Source organism: Poecile atricapillus, chromosome 2 (genome assembly GCF_030490865.1).
Source record: "Poecile atricapillus isolate bPoeAtr1 chromosome 2, bPoeAtr1.hap1, whole genome shotgun sequence".
NCBI lineage: Eukaryota > Metazoa > Chordata > Aves > Passeriformes > Paridae > Poecile > Poecile atricapillus.
The window spans coordinates 48,815,655-48,837,308 of NC_081250.1; the positions used below are offsets into that span (position 1 = coordinate 48,815,655).

Consider the following 21,654-nt stretch of genomic DNA (forward strand, 5'->3'; position numbering starts at 1 on the left):
AAGGGTGACAGCAGAGAGTAACTGCAGCCAAAGGAAAGTGAGGGTCCTCAAATTTGCTGCAGATTGCAGGACTGCACACAAATACCTGTGACTGAGCTAACTTGTGAAGGCATTATATTGTGATTGCATATGCCAATATAAGCCCAGCAGAGGCAAAGTGAATATCCCTATTGTGCCTCTTTATAATAAAAGGCTCTAAAATGCCATCATCTCTAATTAATGGGGGCAAAAAAACCCCAACATTCAAGGGAGTGGAAATACAAAAAGTGTTCCTTCCAGGTGAGGACACTGAGGAATACAGGGGTTAAATAAGCAATGAAGTTGGTCAGAACAAGAGCTAGATTGGTAAGCAGCACCCCCTTTCCCAGATACATGGCATTCTCCAGCATCTTCCATTCTCCAGTGCCCCCTTTGTAACAGACACTTTTGTGGCAGGCAGTGAATGCTTGTGCATGAAAATGAGCCACTAACAAAACTGAAGGACATTTTAAAAAATTATTTTGACTATATAGATAAAGATGCAGGGCACGTAATAAGAAACCTTGAGCATCAGCATTTTTAACAGGAGTAATAACCAGGAAAAACTTTCTATGCTTCTTTCATATGACCTCCTGAAGCATATTAGAATTAACTGCAGACTCTAGATTAAATTGCTTCAGAAACTACTACTACAAGATAGTAGGTAGGAAAGTGAAAGAGCAAGACAAATGCTTTCATTTATGCAAAACTCTGTCTATAGGATCCATTTTGTTATAAATCTAACTAGACTGAAACAGCACTTACAAGCCATTTATAATAATGGCTCAGATTCACTATCTCCTAAGAGAAATGAACTAAGAAATAAGCAGTGTGGAAGCCTGCATCATAAAACTGACCATAAAGATGGGGAAAAACAGGTAACCACATCAGCATCTAAACAGTAAAGTGATGGCATTTTATCTATTTACGACAAATGCAGTACTGAAAGTGGACTGCTATTTTTCACATTTCTTTTACTAGTCTGATTAGCAGTGGCTACACTCCTCAGACCATCTTTTCATGTCTCACAAGAAGGAGCATTTCTCTGGGTGGGTAACATCCGCTGCAGGATGTTACAGGGTATCACTGCAAGCTGAATGTGGTGACCAGGAAGGGCAAGCAGTGCAATTTCACCTCAAGTCTGCTTTCATTACCCAACTTAGAATTCACTCCCAGTTCTTTCCAAAGCACTGCTGGGACTATTCATTTATACCATGGGTTTTATCTCCACTGCCTACCAGCTGCCACCATACTGTACAGACATATTTTGGGTCACCACAGTTAAAGGTTGGACAGCTTAGTTTTCATTGAGCAGTGCAAATGATGACAAAAGTGTATCTTTTGTTTAAAAGCAGTTCCTCTTGTACAGTTTTCTTCTTCTATTCATTGCCTATATTAATCTTTCTTACAAAGTTTCACAGTGATGAGATGGCTGGCTGCCTATTCTCCCTCCAAAGGGACATCCGTGCATTTTAAAGCTGAATGTGAGGAAGGGAAATTCAACGCTGGAGTGCTGGACTAAGTTTGGAAGAAAACAAAAACAAACAAAACCAAATCTTGAACAATAAGAATTTTCATTGTTCTCGTATATTTCTCCAACTTACTGTCTCATGGCAGACCACTCTCTTGGAAAAGCTTCATGCTACTCACTCACAACATCCCCATTTATCTGCTTTTTTCCTATTGGAAAATTTATTTTTGGGGAAAGGTGCTGTTTTTTGTGAGGACATTAGTATGCCGTACAAGTCATCAACTTACACTATCTGTAGCCCTTGAATTTGTAGCTATTCACACTATGAGAAAGAAACCTTTTAAAGACAAAGATTATTAAAAGCCTTCACTGGAAAAGGATAACCTTAAATTATCCAAATAACCTCAGACAGCCATTTGGAAGTACTGAAAATCTCTCCCTTCCTGAAATTAAACCAAACAAAACCCCACCAAACATGTCAGAGTATTTCACTGACACTACCACAAAATACTTCCAAAGGCAGCAACCCTGTTTTTCCACTTGGGACTCAGTGAACACATCCTCTCTTGGCAGACTAGTGAGCCAGTTTATAAAAGAGTTTCTTTTTGCTTCTTGAAATAAACAAGCATTATATGACCATCACATCCATCACCTATAGCCCATGCAGGGCTGAGAAGAACAGGTCTCCAGTGGCCCATGACTGCTCCCAGCCCATTTCCACATGCATACACTTCACAGCCAGGCATCAGCAGTAGCCCAGTGTCACCCTCCTCATCTTAAGCTTGAGAATTTACTTCTTGTTGTTGTTGTTGTTTTTCCATTTCTTGATTTTACAGAAAGGCCAGCAAAAAAAGTTTTCAATAATAAAGTTCTGCTTCACTGACACTAGTGAGCACAAGAGTGGAGGTGGTCAAGACTGCATGCTGCATCTACAGTCATTCTACTGGGCTGAAGAACATGCTTTTAAAAGTCACAAATCATCTCCTTGGCAAACATTTGAATTTGAGAATTAAATTCCCACCAAGGACACTGAGAAAAGCATAGACACCATTATTTGTGGAATAAATCGCTTATTAACATGACATCACTCTAAAAAATGTCTCCAGGACATTTTTTATGACTCCACACAACAGAATTTTTTGTTTAAATGGCAAGAGATTCATGCTACATGAGGTAGCTGAGTTGACTGTCCACCAGTCTGAAAATTAACCCACTAAAAGAAACAAAAAATCAGTTCATAACTACTATACATCATCTGTTCAGAGACTGCTGCCATCATTTATTAGGTTTCCTTTCAGAATGTTACTTTCATAATAAACTGAGAGTACAGTGAGCAATTAGTGAACTAGGCACTAATGGCAATCAGATTACTGAAAAACAAATAACTGAATTAAATCCATAATTGGCAGCTGAATACAGGCAATTGTCCTGCTGTATCTCAACAACAAGGAAAAAAAAGTAATAAAATACAGGAGAAAATAAATTTCAGCTTTCAGATGATGGCAGCAAACCATATTCCTTCAAACACGACAGTGAGAAATTCCAGCCAATAGTTCCTTTATTTCCGTCTTCAGAAGAAGCTACGATATATGCATTTCACAAAAATATATATGCGTTATGTATTTAGTATAGGTCCTCAAATGTGGACAGCTAGTTACCTCTGTTGGTAACAATCTTTCCATCAGTTTCTTCCAGTTTTGACCAGGATCTGTGGCTATGCCATCATGATAATCAAGAGGTACAAGGAGAATAGACGACCTTCAGCTTTTGGTGCAGTTTCCAAGCTTATTCAACAAGTGCACAGACATTAAATACAAAATAATTCTCCATATGTAAGAACTCCAGTCATTTCCCCCTTTTTTTCATTGTACAACCCAGTAACACAGTAAACTACATCAGCATGATGTTTTAGGTGCTATGGTGCTCACAACATAGACAGAAGTCCTAAGTCTTTGACAACAAAAACACTGTCAGAGGTATTTCATCTGGGTCATTTCCATTACAGTTTATTTTCTAGGCAACTGACAAAAATTTATTGTAAATACTAATCCCAGAAAACCAAAATAGTCTAAATAAATAGATGTAGAGTACAGGACACAACATTTTCCAGAAGCATGAAAAACACACACACAATTCTATGGAGCTTACTGAATTGGATGGAGGCCCCAGATGGATGCAGATATACCAACAGGAGCTCCATACATGAAGTTCAAAAGCACAGGGTCTTCTGGCTTTCATCATAAAACTTTTCATTTCACAAATGCAACCAGATCTGTTGGCTCTTTCTCCTGAAGAGATACCAGAACAAAGTCCAAGAGATCCGGGAACTGGCATAATCTGAATAATGACAGTATGCTTTATATATGTTTATTGTAAACTAAATGGCCAAAAATCTACCAAGAATGGCTATTTTAAAAATTGCAGTACTTTACGACTATTAAAGGTTTCAAATCTTTCAAACAGGGCAAGTAACTGACATAGAAAAAGGCAAGAAAAAAAAGCTGGAAAACGTGAGCAAATGATAAAAACCCAAGAAAAACCAGAAGGGTCAGTTTAACAAAGTGAAGTTTGTATAAGGGGTACAACTTAGAAAAAAAAAAAAAAAAAGCAAAGGCTCAGTATGAAGAGTGGCCAGACAATATATGGAGTAGAATAGAGACAACTGATGAAAGTGTTGAAACAGCCAAAAAAAAGAGACAGAGACATCCATGCCAGCGACTGCCTGAAATTGATGTATCAAGAAGCAGAACAAGAAAAGAGTTTATATTGGAACTGTGGTGAATTCCTCCAATATTTATACTCCTGCACTTTCAGCAAGCTTCAAATCAAGGCTATGGACTGATTTTTAAGGAAATCCCCTGTTTATGTTACACCTAGGTAAGTCTCCAAACTTCAGTATGCTTTCATACTTTCACACATTCAACTTTGACAAAGGAATACAATGTTAGCTCCCCTCCGTATTTTTTATTTTCTCTGCTGAGGTGGCAAAAATACTTGAAATTATCTCCATTTTTCCAATTTTATAATACAATAGTGCATCAAGTTCTTGGTCCCAAAATAAACCATCTTGGGTCAAGAATGGAGCCCCTGAACTCCTTTTATTGAAATCATCTGTCTGGCAGTGAATAGACATTGAAATTGCTTGTACATGCAGCTGATGTTCTGAGGACCACTGGTGTGTTACATCATATGCCAGCCTCATTCCAACTGCTGAGTAGGGGTAATAACTGACAGATTCCAGGAGAATATTCAACTACACACCAGAAATACATGGCTCACTTGTGCTCCTCTTTTGTTATGATCTCAGTCAATGCAAACCGAGCAAACACATTCCCATGCCATAGAATTTTCTTGTAATATACCACTAAAGCTCAGTCTGCTGTCATTTTAGAGGCAAGCCAAAGACTCGGGGCTTACTGGAGTTGCTCTCAAAGTCCTGAAATAATTAGAACTGATTTCATTTTTCCACATATTGAAATTGTGCTGTTTAATCAATAAAAAAGTTTTGTTAAGAAGTGCCGCTATTTTACTGCTACATTTTCTGACGTGCTCTTCTGTTGATGCAGTTTTATTACAGATGGCTTTGACATGCCTGACAACATTAATAAAGACGTGACGCAAGCGTATGTTGTCAAACAAACACAAACAGGAATGGGCGCCAAAAGAATCTACATTTCGGCACTCGCTGCCTGGACATTGAGCACGACTGTAGGGCAGAAAATAGCAGCAGTTCTTTGAACACACAGCTCTCGAAGAAATTATTTGTAGAGGAAAAATTGTAATTAGCCTTTGTGAGTACAAATTATGTTCTCTGGTCTACTTCCTGAAAAGAGAAAAAACCCTGAGGAGTAACAAACACATCAAAGAAATACGTGGGCTTTGAAAGAGGTAGGTGCCTGCCGCATCTTCCTCCCGCATTGCGGAAACCGTCACGACAAAAGAACGAGTGGACAGGGTGTCTGTGGAACCACAGCCACACGACCATGCCTACAGGGCTACCGGCAGCAGAACCACAGCTAAAACGCTGCATCAAGATTTGTGTCTCAATTTGCTCCTTCCTACCAATCCTTCCCCATTAATAGAAAGCCCTTTATGGAAAGGTGGGGATTTATGTAGTCACAGGGTAAATGACACTATTCCAGCAAATACCTGACTGACTTATGAGGTACTGCCATGCCAAGAGAAGAGGTACCGAGGATAGAAACCAATTTATTTTCATAGAAGAATTGGCTACAGACCAGAGAATCCAGGATCTTGCATGTCTCCCCAAGACTCACCCACCAGTTTCTTACACTGACATTAAGCCAAGCTAAGAAGTCCCATTTTAGCCCACGCTGCCGTGGAGCTGCCCTGAGACCTTGGCAACAATTTTGTTATCTTCCTTTCTCTCCTGCCAGATAGGTGGCAGAGAGGAGCAATTCTGCAACAGCAATAATCAGAAGATGTAGATCATTTACAACCCCTGTAACCTCAGATTTAGTGAGATTAGGTGTGATGGCACAGTAGTAATTTTGTCCTGATCCTCCATGAAAAGACAGGCATCACAGGCATGCATAACTAATTGTATTTCTTTTTTAAATCAGAAAACAAATGATACTGAAAAGAGGTTGTACACCTATATATTTTCTCTGCATTTTTCAAAATTCCAATTATTTAATCTTCAGAGAATAGCTCCTGAAAGTTCTGCTTCCCTTTGCTGTCCTCCTACTTCTGAAGCCCCTTAACCTGATTTCACATCACAAGCAGTACTACTAGCACTAATCCTCCACTATGCCCTTACCCCACCACTCCCTTATCTCAGCCTCCAATTTTGGGAGCGCTACTTTAAGAAGCAGGTCATTCAAGGACTTCTTTCAAATGCAATCATTTTCAAGAGTACATAGATTAAACAAAAGTTGCATGATCCCTCAGTAATAATTCATTGTCTTCTGTATCTAACAGGATTCTTATGCTGCTTGCCATAGCTCCTGTCACTGGAGTTCACTCCATTTTGCTGCTCAGCTGCAGAACTGACTGCCACACCATAGTGGAAAAGCATTTTGAGACACACAAAGCTAGCAAATACATTGTATTTTCCAACTTATGCTCATTTTTGATGAGTTAAAGCTTCCCCAAAAATCATACCTGGATCAAATACAGTTTCATTAGTGTTTCCATTTGCAAACACTACTATGCATTATGAAATACGGCACTTTAAGACACCCTAAGTCACTCATTAGGCTTTCCTTATACATCAGTGTACAGAATTTCTTTTTTTTTTTTCGTTTTGTCGAAGAAAGCCCTGACTTTTTCCTAAAGGAACAGAACCTGAAAGCATGAAAGTCAGACCTTCTCACTTCAGATTTCAAGGTTTTTAAAGTACACAAATTATAAAGCTATCAGACTTTTCCCAGGCTTACATTAAGATCTGTAGTGAGCCTTTAGAGTGGACCAATTTATTTGATGTGTTTCCCTTAAAGCTTTTATGACACCATAAACATTTCTGACTCCGTGACAAATACTTTATAACGCATTAAGCAGCCTCATTGAAACTGTTCTAAATGTTATGCCAATGGCAATGTGTTTAGAAACAGAACAGTCACTTGAAAATGGAAAAACCTCAAGGTATAGTTTGTACCACCGCGATTTATGGTTTACTTTCAGGCAATTCAAATAAAGTTCAATGGCACAAACGCCCAAAAAGCACAAAGTAGGCACATTCTTCAGAAGAACTTCATGCTGTACCTACTTCACATGCGAGGATCAACACCACTGAAGTTTGCTCCCCAGTAAAACTTCCCATTGAATCAAATATATAGTTGAACACTTCATGCTAATTAACAATAATTTAATTGTATTCATAAAATGCTTCTAATCACTGCAGTTTATCTTCTTCTACTGAGAAGCCTTGCAATCCCTCTTCACGCAGGAACAGAGACAACTTTCTTCACAGTAAAACAAAAGCATTACACCACAAGAAGCTCTGCAGATCACCAAACCCAAGACGCATGCACTCCCTGTGAAGAAAAGCAGTACAATCTAACTGATATTTAATAATGAAAATTTACAAAATGCTTTCTGTATTGAAGGCACAGGAAGACTTCAACTCATGAGGCAATAAGAATACAAATACTGCAACAGGATTCATTACTCACGAAATTATTAGCTGTTCAGGCATGCTTTTGATGACAGAGTTCAAATCCTAGAACATAAAACTGACTCTGATGATTTTATGAATCCAGTAAAAATCACTGCTGCATGGCTGTAAAAACTGGGATAAACAGAAGCTTGAAAGGAGGTGATTTGTATATATTTACTTTTTATGTTTTAGCATAAATTGAAAACAGAAGACAAAACTTTGAGAAATCAAAAACCAAAGCATTTATTTGTGGGGGAGGGGGTGTGGGAGTATTTGTTGGGGTTTTTCTTAATTCCTATTTTTTTGTCACACCATCCTGCCAACCATTTAAGCATTCCTTTGACTTGAAGGCACCCAATTTTGGAAAAGGAAGTTTTATCAGTTGGAAGTCGTTACTTAGGTTCTAGAATTTTAACACAGGCACTGCATAAACAGCTCATAAATAAGTCATAGGATTGTTCAATACTAAATTATGAATATAGCAGAAAGCATTAAATTATAAAAACACTTTTATAGGACTTTGCTTTCTCATGGTACTACACTTTGTTATCTGTGACTCTTGGCCTTAAAAGATCAAGGTCAGACATCTGACCTGACACCCGTAAGTGTCCCAATTTCCCTGTGAAAATTTTCTTTCGCTTATAAAAATGCACTTCTCACCTTACATACTTCGGCATATGCTATGTGAATGTCTGCCCTAAAAACAGCCTTACATGGTTAGTGCCTCCATACATTGCTAGTAACTAGAAAGTACTCTGAACCCCTGCTTCATAAAGTCATTGGATATCCAAATCATAAATCTCAAATTCCCAGCTGTCACTGCCTAACTATGCCCTCTGCATTTCAGCTTAGTCATGATATATGACATTATCGCTCTCTCGCACTTCACATCTCCCTTCTGCACTAACCAAACAACCTATTTAATATTTCTTTTGACCATGTTTACCACAGCTGCAATTAGTTCATCTAAACAGCCATCATGAACTCACTTTTGTAAAAAAGCAATTTTTTTTTACTTCTTGCTTATGTTTTTCTCTCTGTATTTAGTCTTCTTTTCCCTCTCAGTAACAGGGAATTTACGTGTAATAGCCAGGGCAAAAAAGGCCAAAAAAAGTGATGTATCCTTTTCATATAACAGCTCATTACCTGTTTAGGACTCTAGAATGTTCAAACACGGTTTAAAGATTCCCACTATGAGACTAAAAATTGTATATTTGAATGAAAGGAGACCTTTTCCACAACAACTTTTTCCAAGGAACCAAAAAGATGATGCTGGGTTACCTGAAAGCCTGGAAACTACAACAATGAAAAAGGAAGAAGTAGTAAATAGCAGCAACATTACTACCAGGCGGAAGAGGGCAGCTGTGACAGGACATAATGGAAATGTTTGCTTGGGGTATTTTCACTAAAGGTGACAGAGAGCTCCAGTGCTCCTCCCCTGGAATCAATCCAATTTGTGACTTTGGACTGTCTATGACACCCATTAAGTGTTAATACAGATTATTTATGTGGTCTCATAAACTAACATAAGCTAAGGAAATTAAATTCAATCATCCAGCTTGCCTATTGTAAAACCAACATATGAGAAAACATGACGCCTAAAAACTAGTCACTTCAAACATCTAAGCAGCTGTAAAGTCCTACAACTAAGCAGTCTGGACCTTCAGTGACAAATGAGGACTTGGCAAGAATCCATTGTAGATATTATTTACTTAAAAAAAATATATATATAATACAGTTTTAACTAAAACTGAAAGTATTGTAGTTTTATGGTGTAATGTCTTTTTCATTTCTCTACTGAACTCTGTGTCTGTGTGAGAACACCAGCATACTCATGCAAGCCATAGTGGCTGTTGTTCTGATTTGGATTTTAGCCTCCTTAAGAAAGACCCCAAGAAAAACATAGTCCGTCCGCGAACAGTAAGTAGCATGTCTACATGAATTTATACACAGGTTTAATTTATTGAAAAAACAGAAACCAAACCAAAGATGAGTCATTATTTGCACTTGTTCTGAAGTTAATTCCCTGTTAGAAGGGCATACCATTAAATTACTGTGTAAAAATAAAAAAAAACTTTGATAGTGACAAACAAACATGTAAACTTATTTACATCTACATGTTTCTGAAAGTCAGCATTTCACGTATCAAGTGGAAAAATTAGAAAACAAAACAAACACCAGCAATTAATCAGGGAAACTCATAAGCCGGGGTGACCCAGTTATAAGCCTGGAGACCAGAATAGGTCTCACTTGATGACTGTCAAAAACTAGATGCATGACCTCACATGGTTTGCATAATTTATCTGCAATTCAATTCACCCAGCCTCAATTAGGGAAAATCTAACTTACCTGGATTGCAGTTTGTCATCAAAATAGAAAGTATTCTAGAAATGCATGTTACCACACAGATACTCATACACAGTATTTTAAATCTTCAGAACCAAGTGCTCTCCATTGGAATGCACAGAGTCTTTGCCATGTATTACTTGTTTGATGAATGTTTCAATCTTCTAGAAGAAAAAGGGACCCATTTGCTTGACTTACTACCTGCTGAGAACATTAATACAGAACTTCAAATCTAATAAATGAATAAGCAGGGGACAAATGGATTCTGCAAGTTTATTGCATGGTAGTTACATTACTTCTCAACTGGCCAATCTTTAATGGTATTTTTGAAAAGAGATTACTTAACAGAAATAGCATTTCCTTTAAATAATCATGTAAGTTACAAACTGTCTTTAACACTTATCAAGGAAATTAAGCTGGGAGCACTCACTGCATTAAGCCGCTCATTTGTGAGTAGTCCCTATAAACAAGGCTTTGCCAATCTGCCAAAATAATTTTCCTACTCTGAATTTAATGCCTTCGAAACTGGTAATACCATTCAACGCAAGTTACGGATCTTGTATGTTATAAGCAGAGAGGTGTTATCATCAGCTGGTGTAAGTCTACATTGTTCTTAAGACCAATGAAACTACATCAATTTACAGCTGCTGAAAATTTGTCCCGGTGTCTGTCTTTAGCACTGATTAAACCATGGAGCCAATCTGAAAGCTCTCACTGACTGCAGCGAGACCAATGCCTACAGGACGCAAGACAGACCGTAAGTGAGCCATCCTAGAATTAGTACACTTGTTTTCCCCCCTATTCATTCCAAGTTCAAAGTTAGTTATTCAAAATCATAATGTGGGAGGAAGAGCGCAGCAGATTTTAAAACTTCTTAGGTTTCTTGTATGTACTCCCTGAAATTCTGTTTAATAACAGTCATTTCTCAGGCCAAGTCCAGTTATTGTAATCATGCAAATAACCCCAGTAAAGCCCACAGGAAAAGCAGCACCATCAGGAAAACATGATTTGGCCCACAGTTTTACTCCAACAGAATGAAGTTTCAAAGTTACTTTTGCATTGTTTTCTCCCTTTCTGAGAACTATAATTACACCAGTGTTAAAAATCTGTTAACATTTCCTCTATCACCATTATGCAATTTTTCCTTCATGGGTACAATGTGGTGCAAGACTTGTCTGAGCAATCCTCACTTGCACACTTAGCCCTGGGGCAGTCAAAATGACTACTACATAGCAGAAAGAAATAATTGCTTGAAAAAGGATTTTGCAGGAGGGGTACTCAGCTGTTTCTTAGACCACCATCCTGTAAAACTGCAGACAACAGAGAGAAAATACAGTTGATTTACAGAAGACATCTTTAATCAAGGCAAGTTTTTCTACACAATTCTAAGTGTGTGGATTCTTTCAAATACCTAATAAGCACATTTCTGACTACAAGTACACTGAACATAACAGGGCACTTTTCAAAAGTAGCTCCATGTATCTCACCAAGTGGCATACACTGTAGCTATCTATAGGTATTTTCCTTTACACTTCACAAGAGATTTACAGCCGCTTGCATCCTGTGAGCATTGCACGCAACAATGATTTTTAATATCAACTGAATTAACTTTTAACTGCAAGGACTAAAAACTCAGAACTACCGCTTCAGGAGGCTACCAATAAGCATGTAAATAGAGCAAATCATTAAAATTGATTATCACAAGAAAAAAAAATATTTAAGATGTTCCTTAGTGCTACTCCACAGCATTAAAAAAACAAAAAAGGCATATTCTTCAACTTAAGCATGCCCACATAGAACAAGACTTACCAATAGCACAAAATAATCTATCTGGTTTGCTCCGTGCAACTTTTTAAAAAAAACTTTAAAAAAGAAATGCATTCTAGACACCACAAAACTCTTCGGCTTAAAATGAGCTAATCAATCACCTTTCTGGCACAGCTGCATTTTCTTTCATTAATGTAATAGAAATATTTGAGGGATTTCCGTTTTTACCTTTGCATTTTTCCTTTTCCAGTATCCATAACCAATCATCGCTCTGCTCTTCCATTATGCTTCGTATATTGCAGAGTGAGAAGCATCTTCATTAAATAGTATTAAAAATAGAACACACCCGATCTCCCCACCGGAGCATGCTCTGACAGTGCTGATAGCACAGCTCTCAAGGTAACCATTCCCAGCTGGGAACTGAGAGGCAAAGTCAGTGCGAGATTAGCAATTTGCAAGCCCAATTGTGCACACAAACTTGCCTCGATCCGTGACGAAGACTGCTAAAACAAAACCAGCGTGCGGTTAAATTATGCGACTGAAAAGTTGCAGATCGGTTTACAGTACGGTTTTGGTTTGGTTGGGTTCTTTTACCCCCCCTCCCCATCACCCTCAGCTTCAATTGCTTTGTACTTGCCTAAAATGTGCGTATGCCATTTAGAAGAACGCGCACCGGGCATGCATCTGGCTCAGCATTGCAATGGCAGAGAAGTCAAACAGGTGATGCACAGACACTTGTGTCGCTCTCTAATGCTTTTGTTTCCCCTCCCGGCACATTTACAGCGATGTCACACGGCGGCGGGATGAGTTTTAAGCAAAACCACACACACCTGGAAGCGCAGAGACACACCTAGCGCGTAAAAATGCACCCGGAATCTGAGCGTGTTCCCCCCGCTGGCTGACACGGTAAATGAAGGCAAAATAAATAACAGCAATTAAACAAGGCTGCGCAATGGCTGCGCTAGATGAGCACGTCGGGTTAGATTTACAAGCGATATCGTTTGAGACGCACAGACAAGTAGGCAGAATACACCAAGCGGAGAAACATGAACTGCTTTTTTGTGAAAACAGGACACCTTACAACACGGCCGTAACTCCTGGACTGTGATCCTCCTCCACCGCATGCAAAAAGAGATGCTAAGGAAGCATCAGATAAATCTGTTGCCCTGACATCGCCACCCTTAAGAACAATGCCAGTCCAAGCAGCCCAGGCTTGCCCTCCAGCAAACAGGGCTTTGAAAGCGGATCCCGCGATGCTATTCACAAAGCGGCGAGTAAAAGTTGAGATTTTCTTAAGAGTTTGATCCATTTTTGCGAAAACGAGGGCTAGGAGGAGGGCGATCTCCCCCCGCTAACCCACTCCCTGGGGCTCGTCTCCCCCGCCCCAGCCCGGCTCCCGGCCACCGGCCACCTCACCTCCGCGCCCGACCCCGACCCGCCTCTGCTCCCGCCAGCAGCGCCTCTGGCGATGACCGAAGGGCGGCCGAAACTTTGGGAAGCCGCCGCCCTCCGTGCCGAGCCCTTCCCGCCCTACCTGGCTGTCACCACCGCTACGCTGCCGCTCCGCAGTCCCGTGCGAGGCTCCAGCACCGACAGCATCCTGCCCCGCCGCGCTACGAGCGACACCCTTTTTTCCTTTCCTTTTCCCTCCCCCTCTAGTAAATACCACATCTTAGAGCCGGAATCCTGCAGCCGCTATTAATAATTGCCCATCGCACGCAATAAAGGCAAGCCCCAGCTCCATACACAGCTCCTGTTTCCCCCTCTCTCCGCTCCACATGCTCCAGACGCCCTGACCTCAAAAATTAAAAGATCACGGGGAGGGGTGGGGGGGGATGGGGCGAATGACTCCAACGAAATGACAGAAAACACATGCTAGAAGAAAAAAAAAAAATAGACAAGAAAAAAAATCGCGACAACAAAGAACATCACGCCACGCAAATGTCGACAGATTCTGCTTTGGCTTCCTTGGGTTTTGTTTTTGGTTTTTTTTCGTTCCTTCTTTTTTTTTTTTTTTTTCTTTTTTTTCTTTTTTTTTTTTTTTTTTTTTTTTTTACCTTGCCTGCAAACGGGATCTGCCCCCAGCGTCTTGGCGGCTCGGGCTATTTTTGTTTGTTTGGTATTTTTGGTTGGCCGGTTTGTTTATTTTGCTGCGGATACGCTGCTGTTACAGTACAGTGACTGTCTTCCTGAAAGACATGGTCTCTTCCTCCGCCTCCGCCGCGGGAGGAGATCCGCCGCCGCGCCGCGGTGCTGCCCGGGCGCGGTGGCCGCGGCGGCACCGCCCGACCCGCCGGCCGCCTCCTGTCCTGTCCTGTCCCGGCCCGGTCCGCCGCTCCGCCCGCCTCTGCCCGTCCGCTCTCGCCGCCCGCCTGGATCCCCTTCTGGCTCGCTCCTCTCTCCCTGTCCTCCGTCCTTTATCTGCCGCGCTCCCGGGCTGTACTGTCTGTCTGCGAGTCTCTCCCTCTGCCTTTCTCTCTCTCCCCGCCCACGCAGCGTGGTGCGCCCCGGTCCGCAGGCAGCGCCGCGCTCCGGCTCCGCCGCTCGCCGGCTCCGCGCTCGCTGCGCTCAGCGCCGCCGCTCCGGCTGCCGCTCCCCCGGCTGCCGCGCTGCCCCCCGCGCCATTGCGCTGCCCGCCCGCACCCCAGCCAGACCCGCGCTCCGCCCGGAGGGGGCCGGACGGGCCGGTGTCTGTCTGGGGGGGGGGCCTGTCTCTGTCTGTCTGTCTGTCTGTCTGTCTGTGTGCCCGCCCGCCCGCGTGCCTGTGGCTGCCCGCACGCCGGGCCCTCCAGTCACATTGTTTCCCACCCCCGTCCCTCAAGCCCTCCCCGTCAGCCCATCCTCAGCCAGGAGCAGAGACAAAGCACCCGAGCGGGGCTAATAAGGAAAAAGCTCGTTAATCCCCTCCGATTCCTTGTTATTTGCTCCCACCCACTCCCTGTCGCCCTCGACACACGACCCCCAAGAAAAATATACAGGGAAGGAAATGGGCCTTGACTCCAGAGGACATCTTTAAATGAACGGTCTAGGGAGGGTGGTTTTAATTATTGTTTTTGGTGGTGAAACCTGACAGGCTTCAGGGTGATCAGCCGAGCTGCAGAAAGGGGTAAAAAAAAAAAAAAAAAAAAAAAGACTGCAGCAGATTTTGGGTGGTAGCAGATGAACCACTAAAAATGGGGCACATGATCCCCTTCCCCCTCCCCTGCCCAGCATGTCTCTATCTGGGATCTGGCTTGATGATATTTCCCTCGGAGCCTTGCTGCTCACCATCAAGGCAGGGAAACAGGCAATTCACCAGCACACGCGTTTCCGATACATAAAACCGCTCTGCTATGCATTTAAAACCCAGGCCTCATTTTACCCAATTGAATACATCCAGGCATTCATTCTGCACCCAGCCGAGAAAAGGGCATTTACCTCTTTGCTAGGTGGCTATTAATATGCAGTAAAATTATAGCAGTACAACGCCAAATGTAATTGCCATAGATCATTTAGAGCAGATCCAGCAATTCAGCTGCTGGAAATGCATGTCTGTGAATAACCATGCATCTGGTACAATGCCCTCTACTACAATAACCTGAAAGGAGACAGAAGCGTCTGGTACTAGCTGCAATTAGTAATCCTATGGATGAAAAATAAACAGTCAATAAATACAAAGCACCAAGGTCCTATGAAATATAGAGATCATTTCTGTCTGCGGTGGTACAAGTAACCCAACTCCCACAGACAGACAATTCTTATTAAAATACACAGTTAAAAATGCACTCCTTTCATGATGAGCTTGCCAGTTAGAGAAGACAGTTTGCCACAATTAATGAATGCAGCAGAACTTGTGTACCCGTAAATATGGACAAATATACAGAAGGCTGGGAGAGAGTTGCAGGGAAATGTTTGCTTCAGTAGGTATTATCCTTGCACCCCTGGAACCCCTATTTCCCCTCAGAAGCAAACCTGCTTTTACTGGGGACTGCTGAACAGAATCAGACTGGAAGAATACAGTGAGTTATGAACCACAACAGGGTGTGCATTAGCTGGCTCTTGGTACATGCTTCAAGTGATCAGAGGCATTCAGCCAGGCACACCAAAACCTGTTCTGCTAATGTACCTCCTGATGTGGTTTCCCCCTAGGATGGTCGCATGTAGCTTCATCTCCTTTTAATTTCATTCTTTAACATATTCCCACACTGTGCTACAGGTTCCATCTGACAGCAAAAAGACCAGCAGAGAGGCTATAAGTGGCACTCGTGTGCTACACCTGGTGACAGGGAAAGGACCAGTTCTTTGGTTTTTTCCATTTGATGTTGCAGCCATCTCAACAATGGACCAAAGTCAATTTTCCAAGATGGTTATCAAAACTATTCTGAACATACAGTGAAATGGAAAGGGCCTCATATGGCTGCTGCCCATCATTCCTTTACTCCCAAGCAGGGTACCCAGAGGAGGGAAAGAATGCACACTGCACCAGGACACAAAAGCAGTACTCACTCATGCCTTCAATAAATGCCTTGAAACTCACCTCCAGAAGGGAAGGGGATGAGAACAGTGAATGTTTCAGAACCTTGCTGCAGTCACTAGACACAATGAACATGTAAAACAGCCACGTGTCCACAGCTTGTCTCCCACTGTTGAGATACTGGAGTGTCTTCAGAGTGGGAAGAGCCAAAACTGTACGTCAGATCTGTAAAAAGATAAAAATTAATCCAAGCTGTAGTCTGGCAGTTCATTCCACCCTCTCCTATGAGGCTGGATGTGCCTGGAGCAAGTTACCAAATGCTAAAAGATACCAGCTACATCAATACCAGTGGAAATAATCAGGAAAAAACCCCAAAAAACCAGTATTGCTTCAGTATCATGTAATGTAGTTTTCAACTCAGAATGTTGAGTAGCATCAGACACAGCATGTGTAAATAAGTGAAATTGCCTTCCTTTGTTAAGAAGTCACCTCAGACCTTCTCAGTCAGATACGAATCTGACAGAATATGAAGCCTACATCCTTTTCTTCAGGACTTTTCTTTGTAGAAAGAAAAATCACAATCATAGCACGATCATAATATTGAAGAGGTGGCAAACCACGGCAATGACTTGCTGCTGCCTGTCCTGATCTGTAAACATGGACAGGGATAATTGTCCATTTAATCTTCATGAAGGTTGGCAGAAGCTGTGTTTTTAAGCAGAAACAGAACTTGATCAACTCTTCAGACCTCTGACACTTTTTTCTGTCTGTGACCAAATTTCAAGGGTAATGGGGGAAAGAAAAAGAGACACAAGACCTATTTCACCAAGTACTTTCTTAAGCAAAACATCTAACTAATTAAAGAGCAGCACGTGCTTTCTAGGACTCTGGTACTGCCAAGTGCTCTTGTGCAATAAAACCAACATATAGAGGTGAAGCACATGTGAACTGTATGTACACAAAATTCCTACAGAAAACACCAAGTGCCTCAGCTCAAGGTATTTCCAAAGCATGACAACAGATTATATTACTTGTTCACTGCAAGAATACTTTCTAGTTATGATATCTCAGTTTCATTTAGAAATCAAGAAAACCTTACTGGACTCTCAAAACTCAGTATCAGACTGGAAGTATGAGATGTCAAAAAAATATACAGAGCTTCTTGCAGTTCTGCAATCACAGATTCCTGGGAGAGAAGGCACATAGTGTTACTAAATACATTAATAAAATCTTGCACAACTGGTTGCACATTTCTGCTGCTTCTAGTCATTTCTCAGTGAAAAAAAAACCCTCTAACATATAAAGTCTGTTGTGTTTTGGAGTTGTGGAATGATTCAGTTTGAGGCACAGCAGTATGATAAAATAACTGATGATGTATTTCATCATAATCTTATGTGAAAGAGATCACTTTTAGGGGTTTTTATTTATTTTTGAACTTCTTTCCACTTTTATGTCCTATATGTTACAAACAAATTAATCCTGCATAATTTGCAGATGGACTTAAAAATACCGCGCGTCTGTTTAAAATGGCACTTTACAAAATGTAAATATAGCCAAATTGCTCCAGTTTTAAATACTTCTCAGGAAGAGCTGAAATATTTTTCCAGCTACAAAATCTCGAGTAAAGGAAAATTACCCAAGCAATCTGTGTAAAGCATGTACTGGTAGCTAAGATTTGACAAAAAAAATTAAGGTTTTTGCTCTTCCCAATGAACTCAGTAAGAATTTTGCAATGGATTTCATTAGGATTAAGATCAGGTACCTAAATCTCAGATTCTTTCTTTGGAGAAAGATCAATGAACAACCCTTTAAAAATGTAATCTGTTGCTAGAGGGGCTGAGGCAGCTTTTTTTTTCCCCCCATTGAAAGCAAAGAATCATTGCTTTGTATTTGACATTTCAAATCCCCTCTTAGTTTCTTGTAGAAATCCTGAAGTGTTTGATGTGCCATATCTGTGTATCTTGAAAAGGATATTACAGTGTGGAGTTCCTCACCCTACACAAAAAAAAAAGTTCCCTGATCCCCTCCTAAGACCGGAAACTGTAGCTCCTGCAGCCCTGCTCAGCCATGACTTTCAGAAGATGAGCAGGAATTTGAACTCTGGCTTTGACAGCTAGTATTTGTGCATATTGTCTCTCATGTTATAGCCTTTTCTTCAATTTCTGTTTACAGGCAGGAGGACTAGAGAACTTTTAGGTCACAGTGTAGGAGGGGCAGTGGCCTGTTTCATGGGCTGATGAGTGGCTGGCAGCTCAAAAAAGGATGTTCCAAAGTAATCCAGAGACCACAGCAAGGGCTCATCCTGGTATCCTCAGTCACATTGCTGACAGCGTTGAAAGAGCTGTGACAGTGTTAGATATTTAGGTGGCAGGCAGCTTTCAGTTGCGCTGGACAGAAACACATCTCTGACATAGCAACTTAGCATAGTAGTACTTTTTATAATATGTATGTGTGGCATGCACGATAGGACAAAGCTACAAAACATGCAGTGGTGAGTAAGAGAAAGAGTAGTAAGAAGAGAGTCAGCTAGAGTGTTGTGAACTGTGGTGTTAGAATGGGCCAGAGAGAAAATTGTGAGAAAAAGAGGAGGAGGGAGAGTCCCAGGCAAGGAATGCAGTGAGTTGGTTATCTTGAGATCTGTGATTCGTTATAGAGAATGTGCACTACCTGCACATATTAGAGTACTGTAGGGAAGAAATCAGGCTGAGGAAATTCCAAACTCTTTCAATAGGATTTATGAGCTTTAATAATCCAACGGCTCAGGGTCACCTGAGAACCCAAGAACTGCTTGGTTCACAAATACGAGTGGCTCTAAGGAGACATATGACAAACACAGGATCTGCCAGAGAGTAGTTGCAGCCCTTGGCATAGGAGCCAGAAAAGTCACAAACAACTTCCACTGGCACTTTCCATCAAGAAAGCAGCTTCCCATCAAGATCTTGCCAGGAGAAGTCATTATTGCCTCCCTTTGTCTAAAGCAAAGTGTAAAAGTATAGGTTACCTTCCAGCACACCTGGCCAGCAAACAAGCCTTGGTGACAATTTGCAGCTACCACAATAAGATGTGGGTAATACAGGCTTTCACACAGGTACATAGTGTCTTTCTCACTGCTAAAACATTACAGACCTACATCTGCCCTTAAGGTGTCCTGGAAAAAGGGAAGCTGAGAGACCAGGGAACGTCATGGGCAAGCAAGTGGATCCAGTAATGACAGAGAGGGGGAAAGAAGAAAAATATAATTTTGACAGGAATCCCCACTTGTCTTGCAGAAATGCTTCCAGAACAATACTAAGAATAGCAGGAAAACATGCTTGTGGAGCTGTAGGCTTGGTCTAACTCTCAAAACCATGTATATTTTAGAGAAGACCATCACCCCAGCTATAGATTGTATACCATATGAAAACCTAGAGGATGAAGTTGGCAAATGATTTGGAGGTGAAAAACGGAAGATTTGCTGTGCCGATCAACCCACATAACCCTGAGTACTCACTAACACCAACTTCTCCATTTGAAATTCCCCTGAATATGGTGCCCTTTTAACCTTTGCTGCTAGAAGGTCTAGTCTTCTCTGACATGAATGTTTTAAATGTAAGAGTTTAACAGAAGGCTCACAATTTACATGAGGCCTGGACATACCTTGCAGGTATTTTTCACAAGTTACTTGATACTACACTACTATGTTGACACTGTTCAACCAGATATCATTTTTCACTTTTCCTTTAAAATTTTTTAAGAATAATATTAATCTTCTCGCATCAGAGTCTCTAGAAAGAATCCTGGCCACAGTGTCTGTGTAACCTGGATGTATTTCTTTCCTGCTGCCACAGCATGTGTGTCTCTTGGATGTGTTGGCTTCCTGCTGCCCACCCTACCTCACTGCAGTGTGTGCTCTGAGGCTCACACTGGCCATGTTTATTAACTCATCCAGTGGGAGAACAGCAAACGACAAACATTGGCCATGAACCTTTTTCAAGAGGAGGTGAGGGTGCCCTCCACAGTAGACAGATTCAGGAGAGTAGCAGAATTTTCTGGCGGTTCAGTTCCCCTCACAATGAAATTAAGTACTTGCCCCCTTTATAGCCATGTTGTGCTTTACATGCAAAACTGTGTGCAGATGTGCCAAAGAACAGGAGCAACCAGAAAAAAAAATTAAACAAAATGAATCAAACTGAACAAAAGCCTAACCAGTGCTAAATCAAACTTTCCAAAAACTTTCCAAACTACTGGAGGCAACCTCTTCACACAGCTTATGTATCAGAACGCTGGTTTTGTTCATCCTCAGTAGAAATGACCAGAAAAGGCAGATATGTAACCACAATTTGGTGCAGTCAGTGTGACCCCACTTTGAACCATCCTACTCAAAGATCCCAAAAGCAGTAGCAGCCCTACAGTATGCAGAGAATAATTCTTGCTATGTCATTTAAAAAACCTTTCAAGTTCTGTCAGTGGTAAAAAAAAATGTGGCGTTTTTCATATAGTCGGAAGTCTTAGAGGTTTTTCATGGGTTACAATCCTGCTGAGGTAATCACCCTCACCTCTCCACTTTCACCCATTTGCACCACTGTTCCTTTTCTTAAAACTGTCAGGCAAATATGAGATTAATTGGCATTAATTTAGCAATTTTCAGTGCTTCATCTTCAACACTTGGAATCAACTTTTGTGTTTTTCTACTGGGCTGCAGAGAAAGACAGTAAAGAATGAATAACTTCTTACATAAAAATTAGGTCCTTTTGACACAAAGTGATGGGGGCAGTAGGAAATCCCACAACACTGTACTTCATGGATATAACACATGGAATCTTAATCTTCCAGCATTTTGAGGTCTTGGGCCTTTCAGGTCTTGGAGTCTTAAGCAGTTATTTCTAAGTCACTGCCCTTAAAATAATACTGTTCCCTCAAATTTTCTCCAGCTGCCTTCTTTTTGTTTCGCCTTGCCTTATACACTAGACATATTTAAATGTTCCTTTGTTTGGAATCTACATTTTTTCACGCCCTAAAATTATAGCCTTTGCAATGTGAATAACTGTAGAAAGTCCCTTCATTGAAAGAGCAGTACATGGTACAATTTTAGCATCATATAATTTCCTGCATAATTGTTAAATCATTTTCTTCCTTTTCTCCCTCCCCCTCTCTTTTTCTTTTTTTTTCTTTTTTTTTTTTTTTTTTTTTTAATATAAAGGAGCAAAAGATTCAAAGTGCATATCCAGAGAGAGAGAGACAGACAGAAAACTTCACTGCCACATAATAACGTGCTACACTTCAACTCACCTTTATTGCAACAACAATCTTACATCAGTGACAAGACTTTCCCTATATATTGCTTCAGCATTGGACTCTGTACTCAAAGGCACTATTGGTTCACCAATGTAAACCTCCGAGTGTGTTTGTGACATTGTATCCCCAAATATCACATCATAAAAATATTAAAACAAAACTGTTCATAACATTTTCCTGTGCACCATCTGGGCCTTGCAAGAAAGC

General features: G+C 41.1%; 1 protein-coding gene across 29 annotated transcripts in view; it reads right to left on the minus strand.

Moving 5' to 3' along the window:
- ARPP21 (cAMP regulated phosphoprotein 21) overlaps window positions 1–21,654 on the minus strand; it is a 290,359-nt gene that overhangs the window by 124,909 nt on the left and 143,796 nt on the right. For 27 of the 29 annotated variants that reach the window (XM_058830258.1, XM_058830264.1, XM_058830267.1 and 24 more), the window contains one exon: window positions 16,237–16,398. The gene's annotated coding sequence lies outside the window, so the exon portion shown is untranslated. Of the gene's footprint in view, window positions 1–13,254; window positions 13,749–13,777; window positions 14,181–16,236; window positions 16,399–21,654 lie in introns of those variants that run through there. The other 2 variants (XM_058830259.1, XM_058830260.1) reach the window with 2 other exon arrangements.